This window comes from Misgurnus anguillicaudatus, unplaced genomic scaffold (genome assembly GCF_027580225.2).
Source record: "Misgurnus anguillicaudatus unplaced genomic scaffold, ASM2758022v2 HiC_scaffold_33, whole genome shotgun sequence".
Taxonomy (NCBI): domain Eukaryota; kingdom Metazoa; phylum Chordata; class Actinopteri; order Cypriniformes; family Cobitidae; genus Misgurnus; species Misgurnus anguillicaudatus.
The window spans coordinates 7,693,881-7,708,972 of record NW_027395283.1 but is presented as its reverse complement, the minus strand read 5'-3'; the positions used below and the strand labels follow the sequence as shown (position 1 = coordinate 7,708,972).

The following is a 15,092-nucleotide window of genomic DNA, read 5'->3' as shown; positions in this document are numbered from 1 at the left end:
CAAGCCAAATTCCCAGATATTTGACAAAGGTCTCTTTTGTCACTGGTGTACCATTATCAAAGTACAGGTTAAGGTCAGCAGATTTAAGTGAATGATGAGTACCAAAGAGCATACATAATGATTTTTTCATATTAAGTTTTAAAAAATTACTTTTAAGCCAATTTTGAACTGATTTAAGATCTGTCTGTAATTTATTCTGAAGTAAAGATAAGTTGGAGCTAGAAAAATAGACAACAGTATCATCTGCATATAAAAGTACTTGACAATTATTACACACTTGCGGGAGATCATTAACAAAAATAGAAAAAAGAAGGGGGCCAAGGATAGAACCCTGTGGAACACCTTTTTCCATAATACATTCATCAGACTGTACATCTTTGAATTGAATAAACTGACGTCTGTTATGGAGATAAGCATTAAACCATAAGAGAGCTTTCCTATTAAGACCTATGGATTTAAGCTTATCCAAAAGCAAGTAGTGATCTACCAAGTCAAAAGCCTTGGAGAGGTCAAGAAATATAGCACCTGTACATTGGTTCTTATCACAGGAAGAAAATACATCATTTGTAAATTTGAGTAAAGCCGTTGTAGTAGAGTACCTGGAACGAAAACCTGATTGATAAGGAGATAATATATTTGATTGATTAAGATATTTGTATAATTGTTGATAAATAATCTTTTCAAATATTTTAGTGACTGTACAAATAATAGAGATTGAACGATAATTATTTAAATCTGTGTTATCACCTCCCTTAAATATTGGACTTACTCTTGCTGTTTTCCAAACAATAGGAATGGAACTCATATCTAAAGACATATTGTATAACTCAGAAAGTGGATATATTAATATACTGGATCCAAGTTTAAGAAATTTGGCTTCCAACCCATCAGGTCCAACACTACAATTTTTTAATTCAGAGATGGCCTGAAATACTTCAGATGGCTGAATTCTGGAAAATGAAAAGGATCCATCAGTTTGATTTGATGAACTAGAAGAAACTAAATAATCAGAATATTGTGAACTACTAATTTGAGAAAAATGTGTATTAAATGCCTGAGCGATCATAGAAGGATCAGAGATAACATTATCATTAACAATGACGCTATTAATAGAGTCATTATTTGATTTGTTAAGGAGATGATCTAGATGTTTCCAGAATTGTTTAGGGTTATTCCAATTTTGACTAAAGGCATCCTTAAAGTAGTTAGATCTTGCATTTCTAGTTTGTGTTTTGCAGTGGTTCCTAAGTTGCCGATATTCTTCCCGATCAGTAGGATCTCTTGATAATTTACATTTTTCCCACGCTTGATCACGTTTTTTAAAAAGGTTTATTAAATCAGAACTAATCCATGGGAGATGTCGACCTTTCACACGAATCGTTTTAAATGGAGCATGTTGATTAATTACATTGTTAACTTCAGTATAGAAAAAATCCCAAGCATTCTCAACAGAAGGAATTAGATCAAATCTAGTCCAATTAATATTAGCTAGGTCATTTATAAATTGTTCAGTATTTATGTTTTTGCATTTTCTGACTTTAATGTATTTGGGTGGTAGTTTGGGTATTTTAATTTTCCACACACAGAAAACAATTGAGTGGTCACTAAAGCTGTCAGACAGTACACTGAAAAAAAAAATCCTTTCAATTTACGTAATTTTAATGTGTACATCGGTCCCACATAATCCGATTGTGTAAAACCAACATAATTTTCCTCATTTAATTTTTATGTGTCAGACCAAAACATTTTAATTGTTTTAAGTAGTCTAATATAAATATGTTGACTCAAAGTGCTATTTCTCTTTACTATAACACATTTATTTTGTAATGTTTAAGTACTTTTATTATGTAAGGGGACTAGATTTTCATCTGTAATTCCAACATGCTTTTTTAATGCTTATATTATGGGATTATGTAACTCTAAAGCAATTTCATTATGTCTCTGGCACCAGAATAATCACCCATAATTATCCACATGTTATTTATTTATTTTTTAAATACAAAATACATTTGCATTGGCATAAAAAGCAAAGAGTTTTGAACAAATGTTTAATGAATGTTTAGGCAAATCACTGCTTTCAGATCATCAATTCATTTAAATCACTACACATTAATTCATTAACCGTCAATAACTACTACAACAATCAGCACATGCAGTACATACATAAAGGGGCAATTTCCCAAACAGGTTGTAGATTAATCCATGACTAGGCCCCCGTTATATTAGGATATTTTTACAAAAATAAAGTTTACAAACAAAACTACCTTACAAAAACAACACTGGACTACATCTTGAGACAAAACAATGGCACTGATATATGGCATTGCAAAAGTCTGGGACTAGGAAAAGCCCCATCTGTGAAACTGACCCAAATGTTTAAAATAGTTACTATCACAGTAGATTTAGAAGTGCTAAAACACAAACACTGCATTCCAAAGAGACATGCAAAACAGTAAGTACTATTATTTATAAAATGGATTTACAAACTGGAAAATATCAATCCTTCAGAAAGTCAGAGCTACAGCATTTATAAACTGTTAATCAAAGATTCAACAAAAACAAAATACAACAACCATTTCCAAAATCAACTCTGAGCAGCAAACTGTTAATGTTTTAATAAGAGAAAACACTTAAAACAGATAAATAAAAAGAACATAAATGAGCAGCACAGTCTTTCTGATCCTTTCACTGAAAGAAACTGTTCGTTAAAGTTACTCTCAATGCAGTTCCATTAAAATCTTTTGGATTTCCTCAAAAATAAAGCAGAGATCAGGATAGCTCAGGTTTAAGGCATACATCAGCTCAAACAACATGCCACGATGTTGCAACACCTTCATGCCTTCCAGGACTATAAAAAGATCCTCTTCTTCATCACAAGAAGCATGTTGTTTGAGAGCACAAATCCCAACATTGGTGTCTTCAAATGACCTCACTGATGCTGACTTCATCCATGCCCTGTACAAAACAAACAAATGTAGTTAAAGAAACAGAAAAAAGGTTACTGTTACAATAAAAGTGTCATTGGAAATTAGTACAATGCAAACAAATATAAATGTAAGTATACAGACCCATGTGCATTGCCACAGCATGTTACAAATACATGGGTTACAAAGCAAGGCAGCTGCACTGTCCACTGCTCCAGGTGTGTGTGTGTGTGTGTGTGTGTGTGTGTGTGTGTCACAAGCCAAGGGCGGGCCGCTAATATTTAAGCCACGCCCCTTCTAAACTTCCACCTCGAGGAGGTCCCCAAAACCAACCCAATGACCAGACAACAACGAGGAACAGGTAAGTATAAAAATATTCTTTATTTATTTAAATATTTAAAAAGTACTGGGGATTGGGGAAGAGGGAAATTAAAACTAAGGTCCGGCTCTGCCCTCCAGGGGGGGCCACGAGCAAGTGAGTGACAGGGGGTGGGGGTTGCGTCGGGGAACGAGCTCCCGCCTCTGGTTCCCTCTGCCCGTGGCGCGCTCCTCTTCCTTCCTGGAGGCAGAATAAATCAAAGTCAGTGTTGGTATGGACTTGTTCCTATTCCGTGTACCTGAAGCTCACTCGAGGCGGTTCACCGCCTATCTCGCACAGCTCCTTGCTGGTCGGCTCACTCTCCTTCCCTGTTCTCTCTCTCCACAGATGATTGCTGGGACGCCAGGACACAGTGAATCGGTTTCCAATGGTTTCTCTCACCTCGTCGCTGACTACAGCTTTGGGTAGGTATGGCTCTCTTCACAGTTCGTTATCTCGACATTCACGCTGTCTCTCTCTCTCCACAGATGACTGCTGGGACACAAAGGCACAGTGAATCGGTTTCCAATGGTTTCTCTCACCTCGTCGCTGACTACAGCTTTGGGTAGGTAAGGCTCTCTTCACAGTTCGTTATCTCGACATTCACGCTGTCTCTCTCTCTCCACAGATGACTGCTGGGACACAAAGGCACAGTGAATCGGTTTCCAATGGTTTCTCTCACCTCGTCGCCGACTACAGCTTTGGGTAGGTATGGCTCTCTTCACAGTTCGTTATCTCGACATTCACGCTGTCTCTCTCTCTCCACAGATGACTGCTGGGACACAAAGGCACAGTGAATCGGTTTCCAATGGTTTCTCTCACCTCGTCGCTGACTACAGCTTTGGGTAGGTATGGCTCTCTTCACAGTTCGTTATCTCGACATTCACGCTGTCTCTCTCTCTCCACAGATGACTGCTGGGACACAAAGGCACAGTGAATCGGTTTCCAATGGTTTCTCTCACCTCGTCGCTGACTACAGCTTTGGGTAGGTATGGCTCTCTTCACAGTTCGTTATCTCGACATTCACGCTGTCTCTCTCTCTCCACAGATGACTGCTGGGAAAGAAAGGCACAGTGAATCGGTTTCCAATGGTTTCTCTCACCTCGTCGCTGACTACAGCTTTGGGTAGGTATGGCTCTCTTCACAGGTCGTTATCTCAACATTCACGCTGTCTCTCTCTCTCCACAGATGACTCGTCGCTGACTACAGCTTTGGATAAGTATGGCTCTCTGCACAGCCTTCACGACACACTCCTCTTCCCTGTCGATTAGGCAGTTTTAACAAGTTATATTTCACTTAACAGGGTGGCGGACTTACGGTGGCTGGCTACGCGATGCGTCAACTAGACAGTGGTTTCCTAGGTGGCGCCGGGGGCCAAAACCCTCTCGGCGAGCTCGTTGGTCTATAGAGGGGCGAGAACGTCACGCCGGCTCACCGGGTCGAGCGCTGCCCTTTCCTCGAGACCCGTTGGTCGATCGAAAACTGGACCGGGGCGCCCTTTCGTCGAGACCTCGGGCCGGCGGATCTCCTTCGCCTCAAGCTCTGTGATGATCAAAAAGACACAGGTAAGATAGCAATATCATGGGTAATACTCACACACCGTCAGTAGCACAGTTCTTCACCGCCACTCCTAAGCTCAAGTCCGCCCAGCGTTTGGCTGGGAAAATACTTCGAGATACCACTCCGTGATTCGAAGACTGAAACACACTCACAGCATAATCATGTACAGGTCTTACTCTAGGACCGTTCTTTCCTCTTCGTCGTCTCAGGAGCGAGTGACTGGAGGCGGGGGTACGTCAGACAAGACAACAGCAATCCCACTGCAATACACAGCATTACACAGCACCACTTCAAGTGAAATTTCCTACATCCAAAACTCACCCACCACTCAGTGCACACATTAGACGCCCGTCTTCCTTTACTTTGCTCTGGACGAGAATGTAGCGATGGTGACACGGCCTAGTGTTGGTTTTCGTCGCTGGAGTTGTTTTCCTCACACGGACCCTTCGGCTCACCCACCACACTAGCTCAGGGGTAGGGCCTTCCACTCTCTTTCGGAAGCACTCAGAGAAACATACAGGCCAAATACGTACACAACACTCTCATAAGAAGGTTTCCGTTACTCACAACTGCTGTAATTTCCCCGTCTTAGGTTGCCTTCACGCTGCAATAATTCCAGATGCACAGACAGGGCGTTTTCCAGCCACCATCAACACTTTTCTACAGACGTATACTCACAACGATGCGTCTTGCCTTCGTTTCTTTCATCCAAGATCAGCAGTCGTTTAATCCTTCCACCTATAAGGTCTTCGGTATCTTCCTCAATGTAAGTCTATAATCCAGACGAGAGAGAGAGAGCAATACAACAATCCAGAATAGCGTACCCGGTGAGCCCAACTCAGCGCTCCATACACACCAACAACAGGGATACTAAGCACACAAACTGTGGTTCAAACTGCTCTAAAATACTCTCCTGAGTGTCGTCCTCATCCAATCACCCGGCGCTCCTCTTAATAACTCTCAGCTGTATGTAATTCAGCTGATTACAGCGTTCGCGGCGCTACCGGATGTCCGGTGTCTTCTCTTACCGGCCCGGGCGGAAACATCCGGGCGGAACCAAACTTGCCCAATTTTTGGTTCCGCCTAAAAGATCGTCACTCCTGTGACATGTGTGTGTGTGTGTGTGTGTGTGTGTGTGTTTGTGTGTGTGTGTTCACTACACTGGAATGAGTTAAATAAAGAGGCCACATTTCGAGTGTGTGCTACCACACCTGACAATCACATCAAAAGTGAATTCTCTCATTTTCTCACTCTCATGTTGTTACAGACCTGTATACATGTCTTTGTTCTGATGAACACGAAGGAAGACATTTATTTTGAGGAATGTTTGCAACCAAACTGTTCATGAGCCCCATTCACTTCCATAGTATTATATTTCCCCACTATGGAAGTGAATGGGGCTTATGATTGGTTTGGGTACAAACATTCCTCATGTTACGTCCCAAGGTCTAGGGTCAAGGTAAATAACATAAATAATTTCGTTACAACTTTTCTTGTTTCTGTCTTTTATTATTTTGAAACAAGTTGCAAACTATTAGCAGCACTAAACGTCATAGAGAAGCAAATTATTTTCAGGGTTGGGTCAAAGCCAAAATAACAAACAAAACTCAACCTACCTTTTTTAAAAATAACTTATTACCCTATACACAAAAGAGAAACGTTTAAACAAAATACAAATACTAACCTTACTCCCTTACTAACCAAAAACAGGAGAAAACGTAAGGTTTACAATAAAGAAAAAATGGCACCCAAACCCCTACCGCTTCTGTGCTGAAATGTGGTGACAAATTACTGCAGGTTATTTATAAAAACAATGATCCAAAAACACTCCGACACATTGAGTGTTTAAAGGGGGGGAAAAAAACGTTTACAAGACAATAAGACATAAAAGGGAAAAACAAACCAGGGAAAAACTAAATAACCATATTTATAAATGTCACTTCACAAAGATCAATTCTTTTTAACAACAGTTTCAACAGTGCAACGAACAAACAACATTCCCCATATTCTCTATCTCTCTCTCTCTCTCTGATGTTCAACGTCTCTTCCCCTTTTTTAAAAGATGCGCAATTCCAGTTTGACCAACCACAGGGCACGCACGGACACGTTCAATTAGGGAGGTGCAACCTGTGGGAGAGAGAGAGAGAGCGAGAGAGATAGAGAGAGAGAGAGAGAGAGAGAGAGAGAGCAAGCGAGAGAGAGAACGAGAGAGAGAGAGACCATACACAATACGTCTCAACGTAACACCCCCACCCATAAAAGTCAAAATCCCAGTTTGACAAACAACAACACCACATCAACACTTTTTACTACACCCTAGAAAGAGCATCAGCGATAACATTTTCTGTACCCTTTTTGTGGCGTATGTCAATATTAAAACCCTGAACCACCAAAGACCAACGCATTAGCCTTTGATTCGAGTTGGCCATACGCAAGAGGAAAACTAAGGGGTTGTGATCGGTGTAAACAACTAAAGGTAGCGAACTACCACCGACATAAACCTCAAAGTGCTGAAGTGCGAGAAGTAAGGCTAAGGCCTCTTTTTCAATAGTGCTATAACGTTGTTGGGTTTTAGAAAATTTTTTAGAATAATAACACACAGGGTGATCCATTCTAGCTTCACTTTCCTGTAACAAAACTGCACCTGCTCCCAACCCACTGGCATCCACCTCAAGTTTGAACGGTCGTGAAAAGTCAGGGGCAGAGAGAACTGGAGCACTACACAGGAGGTCTTTTGCAGCATTAAAAGCGGCATCACATTCATGACTCCAAATAAACGCTCTGGACCCACTCAACAAATCTGTCAGAGGGGAAACAACAGAGGAGAAATTTTTACAGAACCCTCTGTAATAACCCACCATACCCAGAAAACGCCGCAACTCTCTTTTAGACTTCGGCACAGGGAAGTTTACAATCGCCTCAACTTTAGCATTAACAGGACGCACCTGTCCATGTCCAACCTGTTTTCCCAGGTAAGTGACCCCTGCTGAAAAAACCAGCATACCAGCAAGACCAGCATATGTTGTGTTTTGGTGCTGGTTTGCTAGTGAACACCAGCTAAACCAGCATCAAACCAGCATGAAACCAGCATGAAACCAGCATCAGCACCAGCTAAACCAGCAACAAACCAGCATTAGCACCAGCTAAACCAGCATTAGCACCAGCATCCTATGCTGGTCATACCAGCATATGTTGTGTTTTGGTGCTGGTATGCTGTGACCACCAGCTAAACCAGCATAGACCAGCATAATTCCCATGCTGGTCCATGCTGGTTTGATGCTGGTTTTTTCAGCAGGGACCACAGCTTTTCCAAACTCACACTTTTTTAAGTTGACAGTTAATGATGCATTTTCAAAACGAGCAAACACTTCACGTAGTGTTTTTAGATGATCACTCCATGTATGGGAATAAATCACTACATCATCCAGATATGCTTCGCAATTTTTCACACCAGACAAAACTTTCTGCATTAACCTTTGAAAAGTTGCGGGCGCGTTTCTCATGCCAAAGGCCATTACTGTATACTGTAGAAAATTATCTGGCGTTGCGAACGCGGAAATATCTGAAGCACGCTGTGTAAGTGGCACTTGCCAGTAACCCTTTAACAGATCTAACTTGGTTACAAAGGAGGCGGCACCAACGCGATCTACACAATCCTCCATTCTAGGTAACGGAAAAGAGTCTGGTTTGGTGACACTATTGACTTTTCTGTAATCAGTACAGAATCTATTCGAACCATCAGGCTTTGGAACTAGAATGCATGGTGAGCTCCATGGACTTGAGCTGGGTACTGCCAGTCCGTGTTTTAACAGATAATCTACCTCCTTTCTCATCTCTTCTCTCTTCCTGGGATTTACACGATATGGATGTTGCTTAATTGGTGAAGATTTTAAAATTTCAATATCATGAAACAGAACATTAGTCTGGGTAGGAGTGTCCGAAAAGAGAGAAGAGAATTCATTAATCAACGAAATAATCTCTACACGCTGAGTGTGTGGGAGATAAGACAAATGACCCTCTATATTTTTCAATAATTCAGAGTTGGACAATTTGGCAGTAATGGCCATCGATTCCGTGGCAACCAACCCGTCATCCTCAGAGACATCAGTAAGGGGCAGGGGAGTAACTGTCATTAAAGGAGCAACAACAGAACTTTTAGTAGTTTCTCGATCCACATAAGCTTTAATCATGTTGACATGACAAACACGACTTTTTTTTCTGCGCTCAGGAGTATAAATCAGGTAATTTGTGTCACTTAACTTCTTTTCCACGACAAAGGGCCCTGAGAACTTAGCTTGAAGTGCGGAGCCAGGTAGTGGAAGCAGAACGAGCACTAAATCTCCCCGCTGAAACCCTCGAGTGACACATTTCTTATCAAAATGTTCCTTCATCTGCTTCTGTTTTGTAGCTAGATTTGATTTTGCAATTTCCAACACCCGATTTAAGCGCTCACGCATTTTACTCACATAATCACATACTTTCACAGGGGATTTTTTTTCCATTAACAACTGTTCTTTTAAGAGTTTTAGAGGCCCACGCACAGTATGTCCAAAAACTAATTCAGCCGGACTAAAACCTAAAGACTCCTGCACTGTCTCCCGAACAGCAAACATCAACATCGGCAACCCCTCATCCCAATCCTTCCCAGTTTCCACACAGAACGCACGCAGCATGGTTTTAAGAGTCTGGTGGAAACGTTCAAGTGCGCCCTGTGATTCGGGATGATAGGCGCTCGATAGTTGATGTTTAACAGCCAGCTCACGCAGCACCTGGGAGAACAGTGAAGAAGTAAAATTAGAACCCTGGTCGGTTTGAATGATTTTGGGTAGACCAAATGTAGAGAAAAATTTTATTAACTCTTTAACCACTGTTTTAGCTTTTATATTTCGCAGAGGAATGGCTTCTGGGAAACGCGTTACGGCGCACATAATTGTGAGTAAATACTGATGCCCTGATTTAGATTTTGGCAAAGGACCCACACAGTCAATAATGATGCGCTCAAATGGTTCGTCTATCACTGGGATCGGATGTAGAGGAGCTGGAGGTACAGTTTGATTTGGCTTTCCGGCTAACTGACACACATGGCACGATCGACAGTGAGATGCCACATCAGATTTTAACCCAGGCCAGAAGAAACATCGCAGAACCCGATCATACGTTTTTCTAATACCCAAATGCCCAGAGAAGACATTGTCATGAGCAAGACTCAGTATTTGCGAACGGTAACTAGTAGGAACAACAACCTGACGAATACTATCGCCATCTTCCCACTTCCTCATCAAAACATCATTTTCAAAAAAATAAGTTACCTTATCACTAGGAACTTTGGTCTTATCAGACACAGCCGCAACACATGAGGCTAACGAAGGGTCAGATTTCTGTGCAGCCGCCAATTGCGATCGACCGATATGTATGGAAGCCGTATCATTTGTCGTAGAAGCGGGCTCCAGATATAACTTCCCTACCATCGTATCACCTGTAGATTGTAGACAAGAATTAGACATGTCCACCACATCTTCAAATTTACGGGCTTGAGCTCTTGTTACTACACAGGAAGAAAACACAGCTGGAAACTGAGAAGACAAATCATTTTTCTCATTTGTTATGGGAGGATTAATGACAATTGGTGAAGGAAAAACTGTACCACCGGCTAAGTCGTTTCCTAAAATAAAATCGACTCCTTCCACGGGGAGTTCATTACAAACTCCAACGCACACATTACCTGTTACTATATCTGTCTGGAGATAGACATTATGTAGGGGAACTTTTACACAGCCTGTTCCTATTCCTCGCAAAACCACATCAGAACCCGAATATGTTTCATTTGACAGAGGCAGAATGTTAGACATTATTAAACTTTGTGCGGCCCCCGTATCTCGTAAAACAGACACAGACTTGGGTATTTCCTCAGAATTACAGGCTACCAACCCTTGTAACATAAACGGTTCATACCGCGCTTCATCAGGTGACATAACTTTTTCCAAAGTTTGTACCAAACCTACACTTTTAGGCTTAGCTGATGCATTTTTTTTCTTCCACGCTTCACAATCTGCAATTAAATGGCCAGCATCTAAGCAATAGAAACAAACCCTATTTTCGCCTGGACGGTACTGAGCAGCAACACCCCTACGAGCTCCAAAAGATCCCCCTCTCACAGGCTTAAAGGCACCCCCTAACGCCTTCGACTGTCCTTCAGCACCATGGCCAGCAAATTTGTCATATTTTACTACAGGAGAAAAAACTGTTCGGTGTGTCAACACAAATTCGTCAGCCAACACAGCTGCTGCTGAAAGTGACACGACTTTTTGTTCATTCAAGTGCACAACTAAATTTTCTGACACACAGCTTTTGAAGTCTTCTAATAAAACTAACTCCCTCAAAGATTCGAAAGTAGTAGTTTTATTTGCAGCACACCACTTGTCAAAAAGAGCTTGTTTGTCTCTGGCAAATTCCACAAAAGTTTGTTTATCTGCTTTCTTATGGGCTCTAAATTTTTGTCTGTAAGCCTCCGGCACTAACTCATAAGCACGAAGAACAGTCTGTTTCACCACATCGTAATCAAGACTCTGTTCTACCGGCAGCGCAGAGCACACCTCTTGTGCCTTCCCAGTCAGCTTACATTGCAATAGAAGAGCCCACATCTCTTTCGGCCATTGCAAAGCAGCTGCAACACGCTCAAAAGCTGTAAAATAGCTGTCCACTTCAGCTTCGCGAAAAGGAGGTACTAAATTAATGTTTTTACTCACATCAAATCCACGCGACGACATCGCCAGCGGAGCCAAACCGGTATCGGATGAGACAGGCATAGATGCCATATTAGGTAATTGAGCGAACGAGGGAGAAACAGGAAAATTATCCAGCGCGCTCCCAGTCGGGTGAGGCCGATTGTGATCACGCTGAAACCGTTCCCTTTCCATCTCAAGCTCCAATTCCCTTAATCTAAGCCTTTTTGTCTCACTCTCTTCCCGTTTAATTTCCAATTCCACCTCCTTCGCTCTTAACATTAATAGTGAATCGGAACGGGGTGCAAACGGAGTACTAGATGGCGCAAATACTTGATCTCTAGATGGTACGGGCGAGTGCGGTGCAGATGCGGGCTTCTCATCGACCTCCGCCGACATAGGAGCTCTTGCTTCTACATCACTCCCTCCCGACTCACTAGGCAACATCCGCTGCTTAATCAATTCATGTTTCAATGTGGCTTTTATTTCTTTTTTAGAACCCTTATACGGTACTACAATTTTAAAGAACTCCGCAATTTTAAACAAATCATCCTTACGACAGCGATTAAACTGTTCCGTGCTTGGAGATAGTGTGAAAGCAATCAAATCAAATTCCATAATAACACACTGTTCATTTGTTGCGCTCCACACCAACAAGAAAACAGCCAAACAAAGAATATAATGGAATGACTTACCAACTGCGAAGCCACCAGAAAAGTTCATGGATACATTTTTGTCATAACAATCCGTTTGTGAACGAGCCCCCAAATTTATGTTACGTCCCAAGGTCTAGGGTCAAGGTAAATAACATAAATAATTTCGTTACAACTTTTCTTGTTTCTGTCTTTTATTATTTTGAAACAAGTTGCAAACTATTAGCAGCACTAAACGTCATAGAGAAGCAAATTATTTTCAGGGTTGGGTCAAAGCCAAAATAACAAACAAAACTCAACCTACCTTTTTTAAAAATAACTTATTACCCTATACACAAAAGAGAAACGTTTAAACAAAATACAAATACTAACCTTACTCCCTTACTAACCAAAAACAGGAGAAAACGTAAGGTTTACAATAAAGAAAAAATGGCACCCAAACCCCTACCGCTTCTGTGCTGAAATGTGGTGACAAATTACTGCAGGTTATTTATAAAAACAATGATCCAAAAACACTCCGACACATTGAGTGTTTAAAGGGGGGGAAAAAAAACGTTTACAAGACAATAAGACATAAAAGGGAAAAACAAACCAGGGAAAAACTAAATAACCATATTTATAAATGTCACTTCACAAAGATCAATTCTTTTTAACAACAGTTTCAACAGTGCAACGAACAAACAACATTCCCCATATTCTCTATCTCTCTCTCTCTCTCTGATGTTCAACGTCTCTTCCCCTTTTTTAAAAGATGCGCAATTCCAGTTTGACCAACCACAGGGCACGCACGGACACGTTCAATTAGGGAGGTGCAACCTGTGGGAGAGAGAGAGAGAGCGAGAGAGATAGAGAGAGAGAGAGAGAGAGAGAGAGAGCAAGCGAGAGAGAGAACGAGAGAGAGAGAGACCATACACAATACGTCTCAACGTAACACCTCAAAATATATTCCTTAGTGTTCATCAGAACAAAGACATTTATACAGGTTTGTAACAACATGATAGGGAGTAAGTGATGAGAATTTTTATTTTTGGGTGAACTACCCCTTTAAATCTTCCCAGGTGTTTTAATGACCCTTGTGCCAAAAGATGTAACTAAAACATACTACATTTTCTGTACTTCCAACAAGGTTTACACATTTTTATGTCTAGGAATCTATATTACTTACTTCTGTCATTTGATCATTAATTGTTTGAAGTCTTTTTGCTAGCTGTCATCCTTTCTGATAGAAGAGTTTCATCAGGTTTTTGGATTGGAGGTCCAGGTGACACGCAGGAACATTAGACAGTAGTGATTCTTTAAAATTCAGCATTTATCTGAAAACAAATTAACCAACCATTGTATATTTGAGTACTGAGTACTGAGTCAAAGAATAATACATGTATATTAGTTACAAAAATAAGATTTAGCTCCTAACAGCAGTAAAACAGTGATAGGAATTACTTACCAATGCTTTTGAGTGTGTGCAAGGATGATGGACCTATAAGAGGAAATATTCAGAGGTGAAATCAACACATAACCTCAAATGATGAAGGTCACACATACACAGAGCAATAATGAAATAAGTATTATATCTGTCATAGGACGCAATGTTGGACAAAATAAGACCTTAAAACAACAAGGTTCTCTTCTGAAAACGTCAGCTTTAAGGTGTGGCACTACAAAGCGATTTTTTTCAGTTAATACCAGACGTCACGCGAGACATTTAAAAAAGCTTTTTCTAATAGAATCAAGTGTTGCTCGTGGCGTAGCGAAGTCATGAATAACTGACGCGGGTCTGATAATCTGATTAAGCAGACAGTATGTTTAATACGCAATGTCATTATTAATGTAGTCAAATGATATAATCTGGTAAATTACTTACATGGATAATGTTACGCTGGACAGAATAACGTTTGGTTAGCGTTTTATTTGTCCTGAACCGTTTCCATAGAACAGCTGAGTAAAAAGTGCCTCAAAAGTCAACTCAAAGCTGACAGTTTTCAACTCGGATAAAACTACCAAACGTGAAATAACGTTATACAGCTGACATTTTTAAAACGCTGTTTTTCTTTATGAGCCTTACACTTACTGACTGACTGACTGACTGTAACGTTAACTTACTCCACCAACCTCCTCCAAACTAATTTTTACTACAAGTCATTGCAATGGCTACATATTGTAAAAAAACTGTCTATCTAGTGAAGATGTATCACGTATAAAGTGAACATAAATAAATAATAGAACTTACTTTAATTACGTGGTGTCCGTCTGAGAGAGTTCTTCTGACTGACTGCTGCTGCTGAGTCTTCATTTTGGCGCCCAAATCAAACGATGTTTATTCTTCTTTTATGGCAGTTGACGTCCTTTTCATTGAGCGTTACTGCCACCTTCTGCTCAGGAGGTGCCATTTTGTGTGCAAACTTAATTTTATTGCTTTAAGTATTCAATTCAATCAATTTTAATCAATGTGAGAATAATGTGTTCATTTTACATTCAAACAAAACATTTTCATCCTAATCAATTAAATTATGTTTACACAAGGAATATAAATATTTTGTGTTGCATATACATGTTTATTTTATTTAAATTCAAAGACCCACCAAGTCCATTTTTTTCAGTGTATGCCAGATGTACTTATTCTATCTGGATGTGTAACTAACATCCAATCAAGCAGAGATGAGGAACAGCGACCAATTCTGGTTGGTTCTTTTATTAGCTGAGTAAAATTGGCACCTGCAATCATATTTCTGTCATTCGAGGAGGAATGATGAAGCCAATTACAGTTAAAATCACCAAGAACCACCATTTCACTATTTTTCCTGAAGGAATTAATTGTATTCACAATTGACTTTATTGAATCAGATGAAGCAGATGGTGGTTTATATATATTAGTAAT

The 15,092-nt window shown here is 40.5% G+C and overlaps 1 long non-coding RNA gene across 2 annotated transcripts; it reads right to left on the bottom strand.

Moving 5' to 3' along the window:
• Window positions 1-2,272: 2,272 nt before the first annotated feature.
• On the bottom strand, window positions 2,273-14,839 carry LOC141363198 (uncharacterized). Of its 2 annotated transcripts, XR_012368691.1 has the most exons (4): window positions 14,445-14,839; window positions 13,662-13,694; window positions 13,383-13,530; window positions 2,273-2,955 (listed from the first exon to the last, which is right to left on the bottom strand). It is a non-coding gene; the product is annotated as an uncharacterized lncRNA (long non-coding RNA). The 2 variants fall into 2 exon arrangements; XR_012368690.1 differs by lacking the exon at window positions 14,445-14,839 and having other exon boundaries at window positions 13,662-13,893.
• Window positions 14,840-15,092: the final 253 nt, after the last annotated feature.